The 6207-nt window shown below is 38.5% G+C and overlaps 1 long non-coding RNA gene across 1 annotated transcript in view; it reads left to right on the forward strand.

Moving 5' to 3' along the window:
• The window catches only part of LOC306647369, a 56350-nt gene extending 53453 nt beyond the window's left edge, over positions 1 to 2897 (forward strand). The window contains exon 6 of the long non-coding RNA XR_013760089.1: positions 1527 to 2897. This is a non-coding gene — a long non-coding RNA (uncharacterized lncRNA). The remainder of the gene's footprint in view (positions 1 to 1526) is intronic.
• Positions 2898 to 6207: the final 3310 nt, after the last annotated feature.

The following is a 6207-nucleotide window of genomic DNA, read 5'->3' on the forward strand; positions in this document are numbered from 1 at the left end:
CAGTCTTTGCCAGATAATTCCAACATCTGATTTAACTCAGTGTTGGTATTGATTGATTGTCTTTTCCTATTTATGATGTTTCTAGTTCTTAGTTTGAGTGATTTTTTAATTGTCTTCTGCACAACTTGGTTATCATTTTAGAAGATTCTGGGTCCTGTTTAGTTCTTTCATTGTAGCAAACTGTTACCCTATTTAGATTCAGCATGCAGGTCCTAGCCTACTTTGGTGGGATGTGGTTCCAATGACAGTTTAATTTTTAGTCTTTGCAGTGCAATTTGGGCTGCTTGGTATGTCTGGTACCACTGAGGCTTCCCTTGATCCCTACTGATGCTTCCTACGGGCCAAATGTTTCCCAGATCAACTGCCTGGTGCCTCTAGTTGGAGAAAAGGGGTCTCTGGCCCACAGGGACAAAAATTGCTTTCCAGGAAGGGCACTTGTGGTAGGATACACCTACTGGCCACCCAGCCACCATGTGAAGAAGTGGAGTCTCCAACCAATGGGGAGAAAAATGCTCTGTGGGCTGGGACACCTATTAGAGTAGATTTGCTCCTGCCTGGGACACCCTGGCTTTCGAGTTATCTTTCAGTAGGGTAGGCCCATCTCAGGCCCAGTGAGAAAGGAAAGCACTATCCCTGGCTGCATATTGTTATTAGGGCTCCCTGAACCCCTTCAATTCAGGGAGGACTAAGCAAACCTACCTAAGTTTCTGCTGCTGACACGGGGATTGGGAAACACTGGACTTGGGTCACATTCTTCTGTTGGGTGAAGGGATTTAAATTGCCCTGCGCCATGTTGTTCCTTAAGTTGTGGGGTCCCAGTCAGCCTCCCTCTTTTCATCATTCAGGGTTCTTCTTTGATTGCCTCTTGGGTTATTTCCAGAGTTGGTAGTTGTACTCAATTGGAGGAACGAGGAGAAATGAGTCTGCACTACCTTGCCTCTGTTTTGCTTTGATGGCACAAGAACCCAACTTCCAACTTAATGGATGCAGTGCACAGTGCCATGAAGACTCTTTTCCCTTAGGCACCAAGATCCATACCAACAGAGCCCAAGGATATGGATAAAGGATCAAAAAAAATTATCTGTGTGTGTTATTGGGTACACTAAAGAGAAGTGTCACTACACTGTCACCCTTGGACTACTACATCTGTCCACCCCAGCTCTGGGAAGTGTAGCATAGATGTTCGTTGCTGATTTAGAGTACATATCATATCGTATGGGACAATACCCCATCTGCTCATGGTCTCCCAGTTGGTACCATAATGGGGTCTTTCAGTAGGCCATACCACTCTTCAGTCAGGCATGGGGTACGTGCTCCTAAAATATGTGTATGCTACTAGAACAGAGAAGTCCATGGCCATGAGCCCATTGCTATTTCTCTCTCAGTAAAATGAATTCTTTTATTGGAAAAATAAGTGATACAAAATACCTTACTCACTATTATGTTAAGTCTGTGGATGGGATTGCTAGCAGAAACTCTGTGGACAAGGAAGGCAAATCTGTATCCAGGACTTATGTCTATTTCAGTGAGGACAAATTTCTGCTTCCTGTATGAAGAAAGGGCCTCAATGGGCTCAACATGCCACAAAGAAGCTGATCATACCCCATCCCTGCCCCAGGGAAGAAGAGATATTGAAGGATCAACATTGGCCTCTGCTGTTGGCTGGCACTCAGTGGAACTCACAGTGGAGCATGTCCACGTTGCTGAATCCAGGTGAACCCTCTCAACCTGCCACCATGCTGTGGTCTTTGTTCCCTTCCCTCATTTGTTCTTTCTTTCTTTTGTTTTTATTGTTTTCTCCTTTCTCTAGAATAAATGTGATTGTTTTCCTTATAACTAAGCTGAATTTCTATCTTATGCCCCTGCACCACTTTCTGACATAGATCTTCGTTGTTGCTCAATTGAGGTCAACCTTAATCAATTTCAGGCTTTTTTACATTCAGTTCATGATTTTTTTTTCTTTCCATTCATTTCTTTAGTTGTCTTTATTTTCTCCCCTGGCTGGTATCCCACTGAGGAGTCATGAAGCATCAAGACATTGTGGTTTGGGAGGCTGGCACTGGGTCCTTCCTGTGCTGACTTTGCTGAATTTGCATCATCCCATCACCATTAAGTGTTTCTATCTGTTCACATGGGACCCTCTGAGTCATCTCTCCATACTGGCCTCTGCTACTTCTTCTCCTTGGGCTCCTTTTCAAAGCATCTTGAAGGTCATCTTTTTTAGCAGCATTTTCCTTCAGCTAGCAATTTCATGCCTCCTCTTGGGGTCATAGGAAATGTTTTTGGCTGTACTATAGTGACATCTTAGGGCTCTGGAAAGAGTGTGACAGAGGGCCCTCAGTGACAGTCATGTCACTGTCTTTTCTGACAGTGCAGTTGGTTTGATCTTCTAGCTCTTTAATTCCCCCCTCAGCTTTGTCTTTTCTTCCATTCAGTCTAGGTAGTGAATTTTTCATTTTGGCAGATAGTAATTAAGGAAAAGTGAGCCTATTTGTATTTAGTTTTGGCACTGGGAATTTAATTTGGAGATGATTTACCACTGTACCACACTCCCAGTCCTTTTTAACTTTTTTTGAGATAGGGTCTCAGTAAGTTACTGAGGACTTCTCTAATTGCTAGGGCTGATCTCAAACTTGAAATCTTCCTCCCTCAGCCTCCTGAGTTGCTGGGATTACAGGGGTGCACTACTGTGTAAAAACAAAACCCTGTAGACAGAATTGAAGCAGCATTGTCTTCCTCACTGATTTCTTTCCTACTCTATTCCTCCTGCGTCTCCAAAAGTAAACATTACCCTGTAGTCGATTCACCTTTGCTCCATATGGGTTTTTAAAACATGAGCTTTAATTTTAAAATATGTGTGTTTATCTATAGTAAATTTAATCTACTGTTTTAAAAACATTTTTCTACATATAGAAGATGTTTAGGGAGGGGGGCAAGTATGGAGGAAGAAAGTACTGTATAGAGGGTAAAGAGGGGTGGGAGGGGTGGGGGGAAGGGAAAAAATAACAGAATGAATCAAACAACATTACTGTATGTGGATTTATGATTACACAAATGGTATGCCTTTGCGCCATGTACAAACAGAGAGGCAACATGTATCCCATTTGTTTACAATAAAATAAAAATAAAAATAAAAAAAGAAGATGTTAAATTTTCTTAAATTAAACAGAAACTCTATTGAGAGTTTAAGTTTGTCCTATATCTTTATCAGGGGACAAATTACATCTTTATATTTTCCTATTCATGAACATGGTATAGTCTTCTATTTACTCAAGTTTTTCCCCTGATGTCTTTCAACAATGTTTGGGATATTGTTCATAAAAATCTTGTTTGTCTTCTTTTGGTTTTACTTCTAAGTAGTTTTTGTTGTTTTTTCTACTTAATTTATTACATTTTGTAATAATTTGTCACTGAATATATAGAAGCACTCCTGATTCTTTGTGTTGAATGTACCTCCCACAGTCTTGGAAGTGTATCAGTTCTAATTGTCTGCCTAAGGTTTTTCTCTTGGGTGACTTTTGCTTAAAGTTATTTAGTAGCTCCAACTTCACCCAGAGCAGAATCCAAAATCCTAACCATGGTTTATAATATTTTCCCTCCTCTCATTGCTCAGATCTCCTCTCCTACTTCCTCAGCCTCCATATATATTATATATTATATATAATATATATATTATATTTTATATATATATTAAATATATATATATATTTTAACTCCAACCACACTAGCTTCTTCACTGTTCCTTGAAGCACACCAGGCATGCTCCTGCCTCCAGGTCTTTGCACTGACTACTTCCTTTGCTAGAAAGGTACTTCCCTAGATACCCGTATGGTTAATTTCCTCAATCTCTTTAAATGTCCAACCTAATATCACTTTCTCAATGAGGTAGTTACCACATTTAAAATTTCAATTCCACCCTTCCTTGAGCATTATTTATTCCTTTATTCTGCTCTACTTGTTTCACATGATTTTATTACCTTCTAACATATGACATCATTGATCTATTTATTGTGCTTGTTGTCTCCTGCACTCTAAAGGATTATAAACTCTAGAGAGTCAGAGAATTTTATTTTTTGATTCACTGACATATCTCAAGTACCCAAAAAAGGGCCCAGCACATATTAAGAATTAACTAAATTTTTAAAAAATGGATAGATATAACATTAGAACCAATAAGCCTTAAAGAAAAACTGCATCTTTGTTTAATCCAGTGCTTTACAAACTTACTTAACTACAGAGTATTTTGCCTAGTGCCCACTATTATCACATGGATATTTTAAAATAGCATGCCAACATGTTGAAGATTTGGACCTTCTTTTTCTTCTATAAGATGAAGGGTCTCAGGTCTAATTCCGAGGTCCTTGATCCATTTTGAGTTGAGTTTTGTGCAGGGTGAGAGATAGGGGTTTAGTTCCATTCTGCTGCTGTTTCATGCATTTTTAAAGCATGGGTTTTATTGGATCTGTATATGAGTTGTATATCAATAAAAATGAAAAAAAATATTAAGAGTTCCAATATAACACAAAATCCCTGGGATATAAGTTTAAAAAATAGAAAGGTCCGAAGCTTCAAATTCACTACAACTATTATAATATATGTTCATTAGGGGGAAACAGCAAAATGAACAGCTTTAGGGCAGAGGAATGAAAGGAGACTATTTGGAGCTATTACTTTTAAAACAGATGAAAACTGAAAAAGGAAATTAAGTATCATTCTAACGATTTGTTTTGATGTTCCTTGAACGTTGCCACTTCTTGGCATAGGTGCACGATAGTCTGATAGCCAACATTAGCTGATTATTGCCCTAATTACTTAATACTAACCAAGTTTTCAGAAAAAAAATTGTTAAATAAATCACTTGAAAATGATGCATCCTTATAATTTTTGCTTACTCAGAATATCAGACATATTCTCTAATATCAGCCAACAATCTTTTAATGAGCCCAGTCTACAAGTATACACATGCAATAAGAGTCTAGAAGGAGAAAAGTGAAAAGGAGAGAGGCAGGAACAACTAAGATAAAGCTATCAAACCTCGGATGCTAATTACATCCTTGAGGAAAGGTAAATTCTGAGAAATAACTGTGATGGGAATCTTCTGGTGGCTCACTGTTTGCTAAACTAGAGCATCGGTGTTAAGACTGTGGACAGCTCTCATATCCAACATAAAATGCAGCTGCTTTTTATTCCTTTTGGAGCAAAAATAATTGCTTCCTGTCTTCTAGAACTGTGTAGCCCATATTTCATTATGCAAATCTTCAAACACTCATAAAAATAGGATAACGCAAGTCTCTAACTACCCAATTTTCACAGTTATCAGCATTTTTGTCAGTTTTATTTCAACTACACATCTTTTTGTGCATTTATATTTTTTGCAGGGGTAACTTAGTGCAAATCCTAGGTATCATGCCACATCACCCCAAATTACTTCAGTGTGCATTTCTAATTGATAAGGGCATTTTAAAAAATATGTGACCATCATGCCATGATCATACCTAACAAAATTAATTCAAAACATTTAATGCAAATGTTTGGCTGGATTCGGGTTAATTTTTAAGTCAAGAATGCCTCTGAGGTGATGCTGTATAGTTCCTGCTGCACCACATGAGGAGGCACAAGTTGTCTTATTGTTTCAATCTTAGTAAAGTTAAGTTCCATCAATGGACTTAGCTGATCTATCCTTATAAAGGTCCTCAACAACATTGCACTCAGTGGTTTCAGCATCCATTGCTGATGGTTACCTAAATGCATTGCTCTCAAAGAAAAAGAATATCCTTCCATCTGCATTTATTAATAGAAATTGTCTACAAAGAACTTGGAACAACTATTTGGTTACTCTGAAAAATTGCCACTCAAGAGAGACAGGACAAATGCTTGATTTTTTTTCTTTATCAGGATCCCTAGCAATATCCAAAAATCAACCACTGACATTTTCTTCCTTTAAGTATCAGTAGAAACTTAGGGATTCCAATTTGATCAACTGCATTAATTTATGTTCAGGTTGTTCCAGTTTTAGCAGTAGGGGACCATCCAAGTTGACTCCCTGGGGGTGCCTCTGATATAACCCCATTAATGTTTGAGAGCTTCCTCCTCTTATGCACAGCTAGGTGTCCCAGGACCACCACCTTGTACATTTCCTGCCTCAGAAATCAGCCATTTCTCAAGAAGCACTGATTCTTTTAGTGGGAAATGGTATTTAGAGACTTT

Source organism: Sciurus vulgaris, assembly GCF_902686455.1.
Source record: "Sciurus vulgaris genome assembly, chromosome: 16".
In the NCBI taxonomy this organism is placed as follows: domain Eukaryota; kingdom Metazoa; phylum Chordata; class Mammalia; order Rodentia; family Sciuridae; genus Sciurus; species Sciurus vulgaris.